The following is a 20,523-nucleotide window of genomic DNA, read 5'->3' as shown; positions in this document are numbered from 1 at the left end:
TTGCGATTTTTTTTTTTTTTTTTCCCTCAATAACGTCTCAGGGGCAAGTTAATACGCTAAATTACAGATGTTTTTAGAAAACATTCTTGATGTGGCCACTGACTGTATTTTGATTCTCTTGATTCACAGAAAAATGCCATGAAAGGGCTGTATTGCACATTTACGACGGTCCCTGAATGTACCTCGCAGTGACAGAGGCACTTGACAGGCAGTTCACGCACTCTGAAGTGAATCTGCATCTTTGATGACTAGGAGTTGATCAAAACTTACTAAAGGTGTCTGATGTATCACCAAACTGGATTAAATCAAGCTGTAGACGCGGAGCTTTTTACGGTGAGAGCGGCAACAACGTCAAACCTCAAATATTAAACAGACGTCCCCCGGGTGTGTCTCTGTCACTAACGCACACCGGGGGTAAAAATCATCAATGAAGATGAGACAGATGCATGGAGGTGAGGAGAGCTGATTCATAAAGCACACCTGCTGCAGGTAGAGACCAAGCGAACACTGAGCCCCTTAATCTATAAATAACGTTGTCATCGTCACTTGTCCTGCCTGCCGTCCCCTCTTTTCACCCGTTCTCTCTGCGTGTTTTGTTGTTGAAAAGTGGCAATCAAGTGAGGACTTAAGTTTATGTTCCAAGGAAGTGAAATTGATGACAAAACCGATGACGTACAGGGGCTGAGGTTAAGGTAATTGGTCAATGCTGCGGGAAAGTTGCGGTGATTGTATAAAATTGCAAGGCCGCGAAAAAATCGCGCGGATTGGTTGAATTTGCATTGATAGTTGCGATCGCGAAATCGCAACTTCCTGCCTGGAGGGACTGAATTTAATATATTCAAAAGTCAGTGTCATACATATGGTTGATTAAATTATTATCACTTTAAGTATGCGCTCTATTTTCTAATATTTTCGCGTATTCACCCAGCTGTCAGAAAGCCCTTTCTTGAGCCGAACAACGTTTGTGTCCCTCCGCATGCAGCGCACTGCGTCAGTCACGCTCACGTGGGTCGACGGTGTTTTGAAGAAATAACAAATAGTAGAAAACAGAATTATCATTGAGTCGACTGAAAGCCGTCCATGGTGGATATATGACTTTACTTCTATGACCCAGAGTACACAGAGGAACTACCCTTGCAGAGAACGTCCCGCTGCCCGGCGGAGAGAGGGAAACTTTCGTTTGTTTGGTAAGTTGTTCCTATCATGTTTCATTTGGCACTATCTGTCCTGGCAGTCGGTTACAGACATGCTTTAAATGAAGTGTATATCTGGCTTATTTTACATTGCATTTCATGTAACTTTCATATGCAAACTCTGTTTTGCGTGTGAAGTTTTGATGAGTCTGTACTCGAATTAACTAGCCCCAGGTGTCCACTGCAAAAGGTAAAGGTTGTTTAGCTGCATGATAAAGCAACGAAAATTGGTCGCAAAATTTTGAAATTAGACTCCTATTGAGAACATTTTGATCCAAACCTAAACCTCCATTTCTAGTGCAAAGAAATGAAAGCAATTCTGAAAAAGCAAAACCTGCAGTTCCTGGAGAGGACGCTTGAGGATGGCTCTAGAGAAAGTTGTCCCCAAACAGATTCAATATCTTTAAAACTTTCCCATTAAGTATAAATTGGGAAGATATGCAATGTGGATTGGTTTGAGTGAATGATGCTGCTAAATGTCACCTGCTGGGTGTAACCTTAAAAGGAACCCCAGCTACCAAAACGTATTTTCCTATATGATAAATGTTTGTATCAGCTATATAAAAACGATAATAAAATCTCTCAAAATATCTTAGTTTGTATAAAACTGGAAAAAATGTTTTAACTCGTAGGCCGCCATTGTTCTTTGCGTCGCAATGATGTTTGGGTAGTGGTGTCATTTGGTTGCAACAGACTGTTTTCTTCATGCGTGTCAGCTGAAGCATGTGATTCCTGGGTGCTCTGTGAAGGCTCTGATGAACTTATGTTATATTTCGGATCAGACTGTCTGTACAGTGGCTGACTGCCCTCGCTGAAAAAGTCATCATCTGAGAGGAAAAGATCCAGAGACTTCACAATTAGCAGCATAAACGTGGTCTTGAGTAATAAGTTGGTGCGTATCAGCTGGCCACTATACCACTGCATCAGATGTGTGTTTTTACCGTCTGAGTTGCGACATCACTGTTATTTGGAGAACAATGTTCACTTATGGACTGCTGTGTTGACTGATCGGGGGACTCGTCACCAGCTTCCTCCGTGATCGTGGTCGTGATCGTGATCGTGCCCAATGGTTCGCCATCAGAGGCTACATCTGCAGGTGCGGGATGTTGGCATCCCCGCAGGAGCACATCCAGCGTCTCCTGCCTGTGGCGTTTCCTTGAGCAGACTTCACTCTTTTCCTGTGGGCGTTTTTGTCTGTTTATGAACGAAAACTGACGGCACAGCATTTCTCTTCAGTCTCCGTTAATAACTAGAAGCCCCTGTGAGCTCTTTCACCAGCGTGGGTCAGCTAAATGCATCAAATGCATCTGGAGTGAAGTGGCGAGAACATAGCCGCCGGTCCTTCGGAAGTTGTGTACATCCACAAGCAATTTCCCACTCCTTTCTTCTCTTTTTGTCTCTTGGAAAGCTGTGTAGACTTACATCAGTCCCCTTGTTTCCCTTCGACTGGAAATTACACCCAAACGCAGCATAGTGTGGCATTATTATGGTTTTCATGTTCCTGAAAGCCAGCGAGTGAACATGGCGAAAAACCAGAGGCTCGGCAAGACGCAACCTTTACACGTCATCAACCCAGCATGCATTGCGCTAGTAAAACAATGGCTGCGCTCGTAGGTTAGAATATGTGTTATAAATTTCGCTCTTTAAAGAAATAACAATTCTTCATGTCTATTTAACAAAGCATTCTAGTATGAGACAAACATTAAAGCCAGGGTTGGTAGTCTCGGAAAACTAGCATGAATTTGAATGTAGCATTTCCTCATGACTCCAAAGCAAATTAAGTGCTGAAAAAAATCTAAAAGGAGTGAACGCTCGGGCGGGTATCTTTCACAATTTGCTAAATCACGTGGCAGAAATGACACCATCTGCAGAAAAGGTAGCCTAGCTTGCGATCCATTTCTCCCTGCTGTTTCTCAGGGGCCGAGCTGAGCAGTATCCCTTGTGGCCCCTACAATTTCTAGCAGGGATGCACCGAAATGAAAACTCTTGGCTGATGGTTAACTGGCTCATCCTCCAGCCGCAGACTGTCAAGCTTTGATGACTTGGTGTTTGACAACCCCTTACCCCCCTCCTGCACCACCCTCTCCTTCCAATATAGTCACTACCTGCTTCAGAAAACCAACATGTCTGTGAGGAAAACACTAAAGCCGAGCTTCCTTGTTAGTATTCAGTAGCTTCTCAACTCAGAGGCAGTGCTGACTGATGTCCACTGCACACTAAATCTAACTACTAATATGAATCTCTACAATCTTCAAAAAACCCAAATTGCCACCTTGACATCAAATGAAAAAAATAAATGTCAATTTTGTTACACTTTAGTTTAATTTCATGTCGCTCTGAACAAACATTAGCATTCAAAAGTGCTGCAACCGTTTAGCTAATTTGACATCGTTGTCAGAATGAGGAAAACATATTTGCAGAGTGACATTATTATCATGAATTCAGCAGTGGAAATCAAAAAACATTTAAAAACCTGTCAAAGAATAATTTTCTCATCACAGGAATATATCCACCGTATACGATGTGAATGACTGAACAGAAACAATTGATAAAGGATCAGTAATTGCAAATTTCTGCGTTTGAATGTAGACGTTTCTCCAGAATGACATCGGACCGGTATTATTCCCCAACCATGTTTACACTTGTCTGGAAATTTCCCTTGTGCATTTGGTTATCTGGAGGACTTAGGGACACACGCTGTTACTGGAACGCTACATGATACAATCAAAACCTTTGCATTCAAGTCCTCATGAAGTTGAATCAATACCTCACGGACAAATTCGCCACAGGAATTGAACTATAAGCTTTATAAATGCACATTCTTATTATCTTTCAGTAGATTGAATTATACATCAGAGGTGTTCGTGTTATTGTGTGCGCACTGTGTGGGAAACAGCAGGTCAGCAGATTGTTAATCTACTTCTGAGTTTCATGCAGCTGCTGCAGCTGTGACTCGAAAGCTGAGCGAGTGTTTGTACTCAAAATAGAGCTTTTCCTCTTCTTCATTATGTGTGTACCTGCATGTGTCGATGGTAATTAGTTGAATGAATCCACTTAAGCCCGAGATTAAATTGTCATTAGTTTCTCACAACACTTAATAGGCTGTGAGTTGTTTAACTTGGGCACTGAAGGGTTGATGGCTGTGAGTTTTTTGTTTGATATTGCTCCGGATAATCACGATGTCTGCCTCTTGACAGATGTTTCACAGTGTGGTTATGGGTTCACTGAAGTACCTGTTGGTGGAGTGTGTGATCAGAAAGCAGCATAAGCGGAGTGTAAAATCATCATTAATCGCCCACACACACACTCACACACACCACATTCTCCCTCGTTCCAGCTCTCCCTTCGACCTCTCTATCATGCTCAATCTCTGTCTCTCTCTGCTGGTGGCTGATTAATATTGGATGGGAACACTATCATAATGTTTCTTGCCAGGGAAAGGGATTAAATGGTTGCATGTATGAATATATTTCCGGCTTTTTTTTGCGAGGCAAGGCGCATCTAAGCCATGTCCTGGTCCACTATAATGCTAATAATCAAGTAGAACTCATGCATTATAATTCGTGTCCAATCACTGCGGCTTGAAAAGAAAAGTGTGCTGAATGATGAGGAGGCTCACACTCTGTAATAGAAGAAACAGCATGGTAACCTTCCTTTTCTCTCCTCTGTGAAGTGAACAGCACTTCAAAAACTGTTGGTTGTCTTTAGCTCCTTCATGTCCCATGTCAGACTCCCACAACAAGAGACTGAGAGGCGCCCTGCAGATCCGGATTCTTGTTGGATTGCCTGATTGCCCATGATTCGGTTTTGGATTGTAGTGTGGGGAAAGGATTTGATCAGTGTTTTATTTATGATACGCGATATCTGGATGCTGGCTGTTTGATAGATGTAGCACAGTAGGGATATGAGATGCTTGATTTTTTTAACACTTCAAAGTGAATTCTTTATCTTTGGGTCACACGCACATGATGATGGATTATGCTCTATGAGTACTGGTTTTCTGTACCATGCTTTTTTTATGAGCCCGATTCATTCCGAGATCTGTTGCCCTGTCCACACGTATGTGGACATTATTGAAAACTAGGGATGGGAATTTACAGTAATCCTTGTACTTGAGTACTCGAATTACCTAATGAACAACTACTCGAGTACTCGCAATTATTATTATTTTTAAACAATAAACAAAAATAAATAAATAAAAGTCCATTTTGGTTTTTATCAGGCTAATCTTCTCCGCTCTGGTTTCGTCACAACGACGTGTGCTAACAGGACTAGCAAAAGACGTAATATGACACTGCCTGCTATCTGTCCTGCTGTTTTCTCCTTGTGCTTTAAGCGCATGTGGTTAAGCATCGAACTAGTATTTCTATGGAATGCAAGTTTAACGTCACATATCTTGCACTGCACATTAACTTCATTGTTTTTTTTGAAGTACTTCCAGACATCACTTTTTTTAACAGACATGTCTCAGGTGTCGCAGACGGTCCTGTGTTTGTTGTGCTTTTGCTTTCGGTGGAATAATATGTTCCTAGAGAGTTGCTGTAGCTGCCATAAAACAGTTGTTTTTGCTGAAATCTGGCTCAGTGTGTCCTAAAGCTGAAGCCGTGGCCGGAGAAGTCATATGTTTATATCCTGTTAATTATTTTCCTACCTAGTATATTCAGTTAGGCGAAAACAAAAAGCACATGTTCCCACATGTAACGCTGTATGAGTTCAAGTTATGTATCAGGTGCGCGAGTAACAAAATGCTACTCGAATAATGGGGTCAATGGCGAGTACTCGAGTAATCGTACCCATTCCTATTGAAAACATCGTTTTTTTCTTTTCACTCTTCAGCTGTCCTATTTGATAAAGGCGTAATCATACTTATTAAGTAAGAAAAGGTGTTACACATGTTTGTTCTAGTGAATTAAATGAGCTCATTTGTGTTGCTTTAACAAAACTCTCTATGGAGAGTAACAGTCTGTCAAAGAAGCCCCATTTGAAATACAGTGTATTTATTTACTTGAATAACCACCTGAGTTTGGTATGACGGACTCGGGTCCTTGAAGTGATGAGTCAGCTTTGTACTTGGATTTTTTTAGGGATTTATTTTTCTCCTGTTAAGCGAAGAGTCGTGATGGCAAGCTGCGCTGCGTGTCCAGTATGAATAGAGGGATGAAAGTAAAACGACACCTGCAGGTGCTGAGGTGAGCCGAGAGGAGAAAACAGTGAAAGATTTGAAAAAACAATCTGCTTTTCGTATGACTTTATCATCCTGGAAATAAATTCCAAACACATCTTAGATTTACTGTTCAGACTTTCTTGTCCTACATTTATTTCAAAGTGTAACAGAACAATAAAGTCAGTTTGCCATCCAGAGAGAGAGAGGTCTTTAAAGTTAATGTCTGCTTTTTGGCATCAGGTGCTGTAACAGATCTTTAAGAGGAGCTGCTCCCACACTGTCCTCTCTCACTGTAACGACATAATCTGCTTGTTCCTGCTTCTACTTAAGCATCTCTGTGTTTGTATGTGTATCCACATGTTGCACGCTGATATCCTTCTTCTTCTGTTCTTCCCACTTCCCTCCTGCACTCATTGTCATAACCTCTTCTTCATTGTCTTCCATCCTATCCCTCTGTGTAATTGTCTTTTGGTTTTTGAAGCCTTTTGGTAGCTGAAATGTTAATTCTGCGCACAGTTCACGGCCACCCACCGGCTACAGAAATGTGTGTGACAATTTTGGAGGATTACTGCGGCAGCATTTCTTGCCGAGCTAAAACGGCACACAAAGTGACCTTTGAGCTTTCATCCTACTCAATTAACAGCCATAAGTCCTTCCCCTGATTACATTGTCTGTGAAAGAATTCATCATCACACCTTTACCACCCCCCCTCCCCTCCTCTCCTCTTCTCTCCTGCTTCTGACAGGTGGGAAAAAAAAACTCAAAATGATTTTTTTGCCGTGCAAAGCGAGGGCAGAAGGCAAAGTAAGTTGTTAGTGGGGAGTTCATTGACAGTCATCTGCGATTCTGCGGTAAGATGCGGGCGGAGGATGAAGAAGAAGAAGAAGATGAAGAAGAAGGAGGAGAAGAAAGAGAAGGAGGGCTGAGATAAGAGGAGAGGCAATCCCAAAAGTGAATACATTAAAAGCTTAAGCACTTTGATGAAATTGTCAGAAGATATGAAATACACAACAATGAACAGTGAGGCAGTTGCAGCCCTTTGTTCTGAGTTTCATAAACACAAGCAAGGTTACTGGTAATGCTGCTATTTGAGAAGCATATTTTCTCAGTCATAAAAAAACAAATCCCTGCCGAGTTATTTCTCTATTTTTTTGGGTGGTTTGTAGAAGACCTTCTGTTGCAATTTTGACTGAAATTATTAATATTTGATAATTTTTTTTACTACATTCTCAGCTTTTTGAAGAAGCTCTATATGTCCATGTCCTGCTTGCATTAGTCTCACTGATCTATGAAAACTATATGTCGACTCCACCAGAGATCTGAACTCTTAAACACACACACACTGCAATCTCTTTTTTCTCTAGCTTCATGTCTTGCACTCTGTTTGCTCAGGTTCCCATAATCCCTTGCATCCATGTTCTCCTTTGATACTTACATAAACACTCATGGTAAGTAGACAGCAGTTGGTCTTTCTTGGGCAACACGGGGTCAAATCAGCTTTAGAGGGTTTACGGAACAATCACAGACTAAGCCGTTGAGGACGACATGACTTTAGACCAAAGACGTGTTTGAACTCCTTACATTACTCTTTCTTTATGTTTTATTCCTCTCTAGCTCAACTTGTAGCTTCCTATAGAGTGCCCTGTGAATTATGGGATATAAAAGCAGCTGACTCATTTCAGTCAAAATCCCATTTACAGTTAAAGATAGCTCAGCAGACATTTCTCTGTAAATGATCCCAATGTGCAGACTCAAGAGCCTCAGGCACACAGTGTGTCAACTTGTGCGTGCGTGTGCGTGTGTATGTGCATGTGGCGTGTGTGAGAGACGTGTAGGCAGTCTAAACCTGGTGTGAAATTTGATATTGATATTGAACTGGGCATGTTTTGAGGTTGTGGGTGTAAGGGGGAAGTGAAATTTTCCATCAACATGCTTCACAGGGGTGGAAATGGATCTTTGTCATGCTTTATACCTGCTATACAGAAACACACACACACACACACACACACACACACACACACACACACACACACACACACAACACACACAACACACACAACACACACACAACACAGACCTTAAACACAAATGCATCCAATCCTATACTTTTGACATGTTCTTACACTGGACAAATTTGCACACCATGTAGCTCCCATCAGGAAACAGAAGCCATAGTGTGATCAGTATGTTTACTCTCACAGCCATCCATTTGTCATTGAGAAGGGTTGCCCCATGTAAACAACAAAGTCACAACTGTTCAATGGTATATGCATTATTGTCTCTGAAAAGAAAAAGAAATCCAGTCAGCTACAGCAGTGCTATGACAAACTCTGAAGTCCTTATAGTGCACAAAGTCATTTGACTACACAACATTTCACACAACCAATTTTCCACAGCCTACATCAGTCCATAACCATTTGTGCAGCTGACAACAAAGATTAAAACATTTCAGGTTTATAATCACTCCCCCCCCCTGTAAGAAAACATGTTTGTGCTGCTACAAAATGACAGTTTAATCTGTGCCTTGATATTTCCATGTGTTTCTGTACTGTACGGTTACAGTATACATGTACTGGTGTACACTATGATAAACATATGAATGGCATTAATCAGTTTGCATAAGTACCAACCGAGAGAGAAATGATACTCGCATCATCCAGGGATTTGAGATGACTCATTGGCTAATATTAGTCGGCTCAGTATTTTCTGCTGGTCTCTATGGATGCATTATTTCTCCCTCAGGGATTTTACAGTGACAATAATCCCTTGTTCTTGTGGAGGGTAGAGACAAAATGACTAGAATGACAATTTCTATCCATAGACAGAGACTGTATTAAAGCTGAGATAAACAGGCACTGCTTTCAGGTAATGATATGGGCTGTTAGACAGAACTGTTCAGTCTTATGATAAGTTCATTTCATAAGGCCGCCTCCAGGTTTTTTAAAATATATTTCAATAATATTTCGGTCACTTGTTTTAATTTACAATAAAGCAATGCGGCTCCCTGAGTTGTAGTTTCTTCATATTTAATGTAATGACTTGAGCCCAGTGTTGTTAGGAAAAAGCATAGCTATAGCAGCCATATTTTGTAACAACAGGGTAGTGTTTTTTGAAGTATTTGGATGTAATAAGAGGCTTATGTGTAGGTTTATGTTAACTAAGAAACATATCTCAACAAACCAATGTGACTTTTACTGAAGTGCTTGGACAGGAACACTACTGGGCATCATAAAAACTATTAGTTTGACAAACCATGTTGTTGTTGTACACTGTGTTGCAAGTCTGGAGAGAATAGTCACTGCATCATTTAAGTGTTTAATAAGTGGGTGAAAATGTCAAGCATTTAATCAGAGGTGCCTCTGGACCTCTGTCAGGCCAAGCTAAATTAAAAACAGGTTAATACTAACTAATGGTAACATTTCTTCTGTATTATACCCCTGGGATTCAAATTTTGATTTACATGGCGCTTGGACATTTAACGTGTTGATAAAATTACCTTTTTGTACAGTGAGCTCCTGTCTGTGTAGGAAACCGTTTTCAGCAGCTGAATATGATTCTATGTGAACTCATTTGAGGCTGGCTTTGGTTATGTTTAATGTCCTTGGGATGCATCCATGGAACCCTGGAGGTTTCATCCCAAAACTCTGTCTTCTGCTGATGTCTTTGGAAAGGATACCCTTGGGTAGAAAGAAAAGCGGTGTCTACGGCTAATGCCTAAAAACAGATTTATGAATGTAGATACATTACACAAAGCTTAGTTATACTCTCTCTCTCTCTCTCTCTCTCTCTCTCTCTCTCTGTCTCTGTCTCTGTCTCTGTCTCTCTGTCTCTGTCTCTCTCTCTCTCTCTCTCTCTCTCTCTCTCTAGGGATGGGTACTGAATTTGGTACTTTTATAGGTACCGACCGAATTCCGTCGGTACTACCAAGTACTGATTCACCTAAAATCAAACGGTACCATGTCTCGGTACCTGAATCCATCCTTGTGACTGTGAGGGAGTGGAAGAGTAGGCGATTTTCCATACTTTCGCCCTGTTATAAAGTTTGAGACTGATCGGGTCGACCTCTCTGCATCTGCGCGTGAGCGCGCTAAACGGAGCCTGCAGCTGACGGGCGCGAGCACTCACCGCGAGGCAGAGCTGCAGGAGGATTAAGTTGAGACGGAATCTCTCGCTCCGACTACCTGCCCTGTTTATAATCGTTCCTGTGTGCGTGAATGCCCAACAAGTAAGTTGTGTGTCCTGTTATTATAAAGAGGCGGAGAACTGACTTTTTCCCGTCTGCAGGCATTCACCTGGGTCCATTGATAAACTCCCGAAAGAGCAATTAGACGCCACGAGCACGTGTCAGCTAATATATCTAATCACCTATATAATCCTGTTTCTGTTCATTTCATGTTAAATGAAATAAAAACTAAATTGATTAAAACTAATTTTTTTTTGCTATTTTATTATTAAACAAATTAACATTTATTACCACATAAACATACAAAAGTACCGAAAATTGGTACCGTTGAGTACCAGTACTGATTCCCAGGTACCAGGTATCAGTACTGTATTGGTTCAAGTGTGAAAGGTACCCATCCCTATATATATTAGGGCTATCAAAATTGCTCCAAAATGACGTTCGAATATTAACTCCAAAAAGAACAAAAAACAAAGGTTCGAACCATTCGAATATCTATATTTGCGAATTCTGTCAATAACAGGTGGACAAACTAATACAAGGAGACATAACTACTTTTATACGTATTTTTATTTCAGATTTAACATGCCTAAAACATACCTACACATTACAAAACAAGTAAATGACCTAATGCCCTTTACCATAACACTTTTAAGACCGTAGACCTCTCGCTCGCCCCCCCTCTCTCTGTGCGCAATGCGCTGAGTGAGTGCTGAACAAGACTTGCGTGAGCAATTTGAAGGTCCCGACTCTTGTCCCTAATATAGGCAGGCTTCATTCATTGATTGAGGAAAATATTATTAACATTAATTGAAGTTGAAGTTAAAAACAAAAAAGTAGTCCACTTATATTCTTGGCGCTTGCATAAAAAAAAAGAGAGGAAAAACTGCAGTTTATCCCAGTGTCACTGATTGTCGGGTCTTTTAGTCAACTGTCAATGTAGGGTCTTAGGCCTAACAGGTTCTTTGCTAAAAACACAAGACAGTCCACATGTGAAGAGGCCCGATCTCTTTTTATTCACTATGTTCCCAGCGGAGGACGGAAAAATTTCTCTCTGCCATCTGCTTCACGCTGTGCATGTGTGACTCCTGTGACCCGTCATGCAGTGCGCCCACTCGCAAAGCAGCCGCTGATGTGGTTTTTTTCCACAGTCGAATATTAATTTTAACAATTGAATCTCCGTTTTTTTTTTTTATATTCGAATTTAGAATACTCGTTAACAGCCCGAATATATATATAAGGCACTCTAAACAGATTGCCCTGCCTATATGATTAATTGCGTCACTACTTCATGACTCCTTGCGATGGCGCCAATGACATGAATGAGGTTAATGTGAATTATGAACATGCAAAGCCACCTGAACCAACGTCAAAACTGCAGTGAACGTAATTTTTATTATTTATTTTTAAGTTTTATTTTTGGGCATATTGCCTTTATTGGATAGGAAAGCTGGAGAGAGACAGGAAATGTGGGGAGTAGAGAGAGGGGTAAGACATGCAGCAAATGGTCGACCGTCCAGAAGTCAATCCAGCAACCTCTGCGACGAGGACTGTAGCCTCTATACATAGGGCGCTTAGACAGCTAGGCCACCAGCACCCCGGTGAATGTAATATTTAACAGAAAACTTCCTGTCTGGTCCCAGAAGAGTGCAAGTATCACAAAGTCAGTTATGGGACCATTACTGCCAATCTTATCAACAACAACAAAAATTATTCCTATGTGCTACAGAGTAGGGTGATGCCAGAGACTCACACCGATGCTCATATGATGGAAGTTTTACTGAAGGTTGCAGAGGAATGGAAGGTGACTGAAAAAAATCAACTGTAGTCACTTACATCGAATGTGACTGCAACAGTTGAGCTGAGTGGATATCAACATTTTCAGTGTTTTTGCTCGCGCACTTAACCTCGCCTCACAGTGTGCTTTAAAACTGACAGCTGTTGCCCGCCTACTTGCGGAAGCTGCCCTCTGATCTCCTGAGGTAAGTCATTGATTTAAAAATATGAAATATCACACAGACTAGTAAAGGGAATTTTTGTAAAGAGGTTGCGAACAATGTGACAAGCTATCCTATTAAAGGTTTACTATGTTAGATTTATAAGACTGAGTGTGTGAATTATTTATAATTGTAAATTATCATTGAATTTAACATATCCAGACTTCATAGCAGGATTAGAGCAACAGCACCTTAATCAACAATCATTAACTCCTATTGTTCACTATTTAATTTACAAAATATGAGTCACTGTTTTTAGTAAAAGCACCATTCTGCCTTGTTTTTTCATTGAAGGTAAGAAAGGCTTTCACTGACTGCAGCCTGACTGAGACGGACATATCAGATGCCGAAGGGACTGTGCAAGCCATTAAGCCTCTGTTGGTGGGCACACACATTTTGTGCGACGAGAAGAGACCAACAGTTTCTGTCATTGCACCACTTCATACCAAACCTCTAAGCAAGACAGTCGGCACCATTTAGGATTTCCCCCATGTCACAGGATTACATCACTCCAGACCATGCAAAACAATATGACTCTAAAAAGGAGAAAAAAAAAAACTACCTTTACATCTCATAGGCCCTCAACCCCAGCTTCAAATCTCTGCTCCTCGTCACCTCTAGATTTGTAGGAGACGAGCCGAAGTGGTTTCAAATCTGCTGCTTTAAAGGTAATTGCATCTTTTGAACAGTAGTGGGTCATTTGAATTATTGTTTGGCTTGTATTTAACAGTCTAAAATTTTAAAACAATAGAGATGACTATGTGAACATGTTTATTTTTTTTACAGTAAATAATGATGTCAAGATGCACCACTGTTTGTTTTCTATTGGAGGATGCAGATTTGGAAATGGAGAATTCTCAAGGGGGAAGTCCTGCTGATAAAAAGGAAACAATGAGCTGAGGGCTGCTGAATGTGCTGACACCAGTGAGAATAAGGAACATCCTTCCAGCACACACACACCCAAGAGGAAGAAATCTTACTGACCTCCTCGGGCAGAGATTCAAGATCATCCGAGCACCCTTTGTGTTGGTTATTTCTAAAGCTGAGAGGGAGATCAGACAACACCAAGGGGTTCCACTTCTACCACTGATAGATGATCCACTGGTGTGATGGAAATTTCAGACCCAAAGTTACTCCTTACTATGCTGACACAGGTACCTGTGTGTCACAGAGACTAGTGTATCTGCAAAAACAGATGTTTTCGACTGCTGGTGACATAATCACTGCCCAGACAAGTGCACTCACCTCTGAGCAGGCGGAGCTGTCGCTGTTCCTAAAGAACATGCACAATTGACGATGAGTAAATACATGATTAGTTTTGCTTCAATGAATTGTTAGTGTTATCAAGTCTGAACAGCGAACAGGGTTTTTTTTAACTGAGCTACAATAAACCCTTTAACATCTCTATTTACATCCAGCCAATTAAGTCTCTGATCTGTGGAGATAAGGAAAGAGAGCAGCAAGTGCATCAAAAGGGAAGACATAGAGGCAACATTAGCCAGTGGTGTCAAATTATGGACAGTACATCCTCAAAGGCCAAGTCGGATGTTTGGGAGAAATTTTGTGACATTAGAGGCTGTAAGACTGATGTTGTAGGTGGCTTTGCTGATTGTAAAAGGTTCCAAAAACAATTAGGTGAGGACAAGGAGGTCTTAACAAAGTTAGCGATCAAATTTGTGTCGGGACATTAAAATGTGTGCATGAGTGGATGCAGCTCACTGGCAAAAAGCTTGATTGATATTCTCGCCAGAGCTGGCAGTGCTGAACCTTGAAGCAACCTTTAACTGTTAATTTATCCGTTTTTAAATCATTTTTAGTTTCAAAGGCTGCCCGGTTCGGCTAAATCCCCCTCTTCATGTACGATAACATCCTTTAATTCTTTGACAAGCAAGGAATAACCCTAACAATGGAGTTACCCTATGTGATGAGCTTCTCCTCTGCAGGGTCTAATTATTTCCACTAGATTCAAAGCATATTGCAACATCTGATGCCTTTGTCAGGACTAAAAATAGAAAGATCAATACTGGTTTTGCTTTGTAATCTTAATCCTCTACCTTGAGAGTGGATCGACGTCTTGCATTGGTAAGATGGGGATAGGTGTAGCCTTGAGCGGCAACAGGCGCATACTGCATCATGATAGGAGGGCTGCATAGGCAAGAGAAGAGGCCTTGAAAGTCTGGTGTGCTCCTCATCCTCTTCGTGTAGTCTAAAGAGACCACCTGAGGCACACATGAACATCCAGTAATCATCACGCTTGTCGTGACCGATGGTAATGGAAAAGCTGGCCGCATCATTACCATTATCAACATATGAGATGGGAGTCCGGCTGGTATCCCCACTCACCATTTTCCATCTGCGCCTCTTTTAGTTGGCTGATGGGATGGCGTCATTATCAAAGGAGTAAATTATAAGATTTTAGATGGAAAAGCTTTGAGTTGACCTTCAATGAGTGTGGATACACAACGTATATTTACTCACTGGAGCTCTTTGAGAGTTAAGCAGTCCTGCTATATATAACCCGAGTCCACTCTGTTTAGCCACAATGTTACATCTGCTTGATAGATGGTGTCAGATAGCTACAACACAGGGAAGGTGTCTTTTCCTGTTGAATGCAAATGGTTTTTTGATGTTTCCTGATTATGCATGTATACCTGTTTAAGAAACAATGAATTTTATGAATTCATGCAGCATAGATCGAGAACATGGTGGCAATTAAAACGGTTTCCAGACTTAGTAGAGCAGCATAGTAATAGACAGTTGCAAGAAACTTTCAAGATAAACATGCTGACAGTGCCCATATGTCTCTCCTGGTCCAGGGACCTGCAGTCATTTATTGTCCATGATGTATGGTACCCCTCTGATGCACTGTTCCTTCTTAATGTGTGTGTGTGTGTGTGTGTGTGTGTGTGTGTGTGTGTGTGTGTGTGTGTGTGTATGTGTATGTGAAAGTGATGCTTTTAGATTTTAGAAACCAGGGACTGTTCTATCTGAGTCACTCATGAAAACACATACATACTCAGACCATATATTTTAGAAAAATCCCAGTGTGTGAGACTGAATATCAATCAACTGTGATGAATCAGGCTCCAGCTCTTTTATATGATGTGCGTATTCAGAAGTGTGTGTATATATACTTGTATGCACACACATATAGGCTGGGTATCTCCACATAAAGTCCATGCATTGAAGCTGCTTTTAGATGTATTAACAGTGTGATGGTCTTTGTGGTAGAAATAGCAACCTCGCACTCTCATCCATGCAGCAATAAATGTGATTGCCTCTCACACAAACAGCACTGCAAGGGCCTTTGATTTCAAGACACAAGCTCTAAATTCAGCAGTCAATCACGGTAATGCACTCAAATTGAGGCTTGTACTTGGGCCTGGTTGGTCATTTGCTAGGTAAAAACAAAACCTGGTTATGCTGACATGGTGCAGCTAAGGCTGTGTTTATGGGGATCGGATTGCACAGCGTAAATGGGATATTTTTATGTACTGTCTTATGCAACTATGGGCACACATTTTGTTGAATCTGTTGGCAAAGCTACACAAGTAAACCTCCCCCCCACAAAAAAAAATCTGATCATATTCCAGCCACTCTCATTCTAATTTCATTTTTGAATTGACAGCTTGTTCTTATAATATTGTCTTCAAAGTATCTGAAGGACCCTTCCCTCTCAGTTGATCAAATGCTGGGAGCCATCATAGAGCAGCTGACCCCTGCTGTCCTTCCCTGGTGATCCCCTGCTGCTCCTTCTCAGCATGACTTCATATGCAGGCCCCAACTGATCCCAAGTGCAGGAAAGAGATTTCATAGAAATAGGGGAAGCATGAAAATAAAGGCTTCAGACAGACAGGGGGGCAGAGATACCAATAAGGTTTTGAAACTATTTCTTGTTTACTATGTAGGTAGGTGTTTTAAACATCTTGTCTTGTTGACAGAAATTACCTTCACAGGGACTAACAGAGAAGGTCAAACTCAGCATAAATCTGCATATTATTATTCTACATGGTTTTATTTGAGCAATAAATGCATTTCTATTTTAATGTGATTAATATATGCACATATTTCAAGGTTTTTAAACTTGTAAAATAACACGGATCAGAGCAGCTGCAGTGTTCTAACTGCTTGGACATACATATTCTGCTGAGTAAAACCATGAGCTGTAAGAGTTTATTGTGTACTTAATTGCTGATTTCAAGGGACTGCAAAGAATTAATTTATTTTCTCAATTTTAGTAGATGTGACCTTGAGGTAATGCATGGATCATTCGATTGCCTTAGAGTAATAATTAAATTCAAATTTTAGAGTAAGTGAGTCAGCTACATCCACTGGCCAAAATGTCAATGCAAATACCATTCCTCTTTCTCATGGTAAAAATGTAAGTCACATTTTAAGGTGGAATGAATTCAAGACCCTGTTTATGAGGTTAAACTAAAACTTTCACAGGCCTTAAAAATAAAAAGCACATTCATACTGGTCTATTTATGTTTGCATTTTTATTATTGTCTGAAAAAATACCAAGCTAGCATCAAGTATAATCACTAGAGCCAATTCAATTATTTTATTATTGCTTTTGTGTGGGAATTCCAGTTTTTCCAAATGTAACCGCACACAAACCTTTCTTATCAATGTAACATCTACATTTTTTATGTTCATTTTTTTGTTGATCTGATCCCAGCTTTTGACTCATAAGATTTCATTAGCTATGAAAATATACAAGTATCCTGGTTTGATTGTCAACCAACACTGTTTCTCTCTCATCCCCTGCACTATGGCATTCCACAGGGGTCAGTGCACGATCCTTTTGTGAAACCACAAGTTCCCTTTTAAGACTAAGAAATTATAAGCATAACATTGCTTTTCAGTCTTGCATTGGCAATTTTTTTCTTTCTTTTTTTTTTGTAATGTAGGCTGTGACATGCTGTCATTAGTATGTGTATTACCCACAGGGGAAGTCAATTATCTTGGCCCCAAGAAACCGGGCAGAGCTAGGCTATCAACCACTGCAGATAAGGTCAATTTACTATGTAACTAAGCTAAGAAAGCCCATCCCAAACATCAATTATGGTGTAATTTTATGCAAGAATTAGAATGTTTTCAGCAATTTACAGTGCCGTCAGAAAATAAATTTGTTTCAGCGTTAGTTTCAGGTGCAACAAACACATGTTCTTGCACTTGGTGTCCCCTAAGGGTAACACTTTCTATTGATAAGTACCTCATACAATCCAACTTGAGAAAAAAAAAAAACTACCTTCAAGTTGAAAGCAACTTTAACATGAGATGAACACCAAGACACTTCAGGTAGAAAATCAAAATTCTGTTCACCTGGAATCCTTACTTACTCAGGTGGTGGATGAAACGCATGAATGTATGATTTTTGACACTTGTAATGAGATGATCACAAAGATGTCACAAATACATACAATATTCCCAAATGAAGTACAGCTAGTGTCTGTATTCTGTGACCAGTGAAAAAAAATAGTTGCACACATTTTTGATATTCTACAAGTATTGCTTGCAGTCTGTTGTCCAAATCCAGGAGCCATAATGAAATGACATCTATTTGTATTCCTTGTGGCTACTTGTGTAGTTTGGGATGCTTTAACATGGAGTTTGCATTGTTCTGTTTAAATCTTCTTTTCTGAATTGTCTTAGCTGTGAGGGATATGTAGTTGTATTTATTAATTATTCATTATTCATTAATTGTCGATGAGTACAGTTTTCAGGACTTTAGTCGGTCAGGAAATAGTACAATGAACTTTTTTTGAACTTTTTTACAGTTTCACCTTTGCTCCTCCAAAGTATTATTGAAGCTGTAAGCCAGAACTGATTTATCTAATTGTAGCAGCTCCTGTGTGAGGCACACTTGTCTGAGGCATTTCATTTGTATTCAGAAAAGAGAACACTTTCCAAAATTTGGCCTCAGGTAGTGTGGGAACACACAGTGCCTCCCCACTCCACTAAAATTGATCCCCATTCATTTTTACCAAGGCCTCTTGTTCTTTTAGATCCTCTTTTTCAGACAGATTTCATGTCGAAGTTGTTTTTATGTGTCTGAGGTAGGATGGATAAAATTTGGATAAGGGCCCCTGTTGAGCTTTGTGAGCAATGCGTGAAATGATTTGCTGTGTGTGGGTCAGTGAGAGAACCAAACCTGTCAGTCACTGCCTACCGTCTGTTTCTCCGACTGGATGATTGTCCTTGTTTCACATGCTGAGCTCGGCTCATCTTTTGGATGTCTGTTGTCGCCCTGTGTGTTCAAGTGTGTATGTGCATTTGTTTCTAAGTGCATAAACGCTTAGATGTCTCTTTTTTGTGTACTTGCACTGCTGCTAGTTGGAAGGAGTGCAATTCAGGTGTAGTGATGAACCTGGAGGCCTTTCCTGACAGACTGACAGACAGAAATGATGTGATGAAAATTGCCCATGACCACCTTTTGTTTCTCGCCCACCTCCATCACCAAATGACAGACCATGATAGACAATCAGCTGTCAGCTGGTGCTGCTGGATGCTGCTGACTTTTGAAGGTCCACTCTGGTACAAGCACACAGTGCACTCTGTACGTGACATAGAAGATACAGAAGAGGGTATAGTTGTGCAGGGGTGATGATAAGGATCTAAATTAAAAAAAGTAAATAAGTAAAAAAAATAAGTGAATAGGTAAAAATGAAAATAAATTAATAAATAAATGCAGTTAAGAATAACAGAAACGTTTATCTTTGGTTTTTGGAAGTGTACTAATTAGGGATGACCACAATTAATCGATTATTGATTAATTGATTGTTAAGAAATTACTCGAAACACACATTTTTTGTTATCAATTTTCCGTCACGTGGAACAAACATCATGTGGTCTCATATTACACTCATCTATCAGGGAGGTGTTTTAAGTTTAAAGCATGTTTTGATGTGAATCAGCTGTTAAAGGTGTTGCGCACAGCGGAGACGCTCAGCTGGCGGCTGCGGCTGTGCGTCAGGTCTCCACGTGCGCTTTTTAAAAGAGGATCAATACAAAAATGCTTTAAACAGGATATTTCCCACCTTTGGATACAAAGGCAACAGACAGGTGGGAAATTCTGGTATGCTACGTTTACAGAGCAGCAACATCAGAGCCGTCTGGGCTTTTCTCCAGCGGGACTGATTATGACCCGGTTGCGCTCCTGGCTGACACCTGACCGAATACACATGTTTATTTTTCTCAATAAGAACGAATAGACAGAAAATTGGACACTGTGAGTCTGGAGTACTTTTCTGTTAGTATTGTGAGCCTTCACTTTATAAGATTATGTCCGCGTAGAATATTTTTATGAGCCTGATCGTTGATATTCTGCGTGTCAAACGTGTACCCGTATTCAATCTCGTCAGTTAGATGCATTTTGTTGCTGTAGAAAATATTATTTAGGGGGAAAACAACGTATTTGGCATTGTTTTTGACGTAAGAATAATATTGGTTTTTTTTTATCAATTAATCGATAATTGATCGTTAACATTTCCAAAAATCGATCACGGAAAATACTTAAAATGTACATCCCTAGTACTAATCGTTTTTGTTCTTATTTCTTTCCCCATTTCCACTTTGATATCAATAGATTTGTGTAGGGACAGGCATTGCAAATTAGCTTAGGAAATAAAGTAGGGATGTTCCAAAGGGACTCATTTGCTAGTCGCTGACTAGATGATTGGTAAGAAAAATCTTAGAAAAAGGTAGTAAAAAATAAGCACGATAGATCGGCTTAATACGTGATCATATAGTCTGTGGGTAAACAATGTCATATTTACAAAGTGTGGTTATGTTAGCATAGCTAGCATTGCCGGGTATCCTGCAGGTTAACGTCCAAATGCTTGTGTTTGTTACATGTCACTCTGGTCAAGTTGACCACACACAGCTTATATACAACTTGATCTCCACTTTCTGAAGATAATATTTCCAAGCACTGCGAGTTGGCTTCTGTCATCTGTGCTTGTTTACAACTCGTAATAGTTG

The 20,523-nt window shown here is 40.4% G+C and overlaps 1 protein-coding gene across 1 annotated transcript in view; it reads left to right on the top strand.

Annotated features, from left to right (window-relative positions):
- Positions 1-778: 778 nt before the first annotated feature.
- Positions 779-20,523, top strand: part of si:dkey-250l23.4 (E3 ubiquitin-protein ligase RNF180) — an 84,741-nt gene continuing 64,996 nt past the window's right edge. Inside the window, exon 1 of the mRNA XM_034692407.1 lies at positions 779-1,187. The gene's annotated coding sequence lies outside the window, so the exon portion shown is untranslated. The remainder of the gene's footprint in view (positions 1,188-20,523) is intronic.

Source organism: Notolabrus celidotus, chromosome 9 (genome assembly GCF_009762535.1).
Source record: "Notolabrus celidotus isolate fNotCel1 chromosome 9, fNotCel1.pri, whole genome shotgun sequence".
In the NCBI taxonomy this organism is placed as follows: domain Eukaryota; kingdom Metazoa; phylum Chordata; class Actinopteri; order Labriformes; family Labridae; genus Notolabrus; species Notolabrus celidotus.
This window is presented reverse-complemented; position numbering and strand designations above follow the sequence as displayed.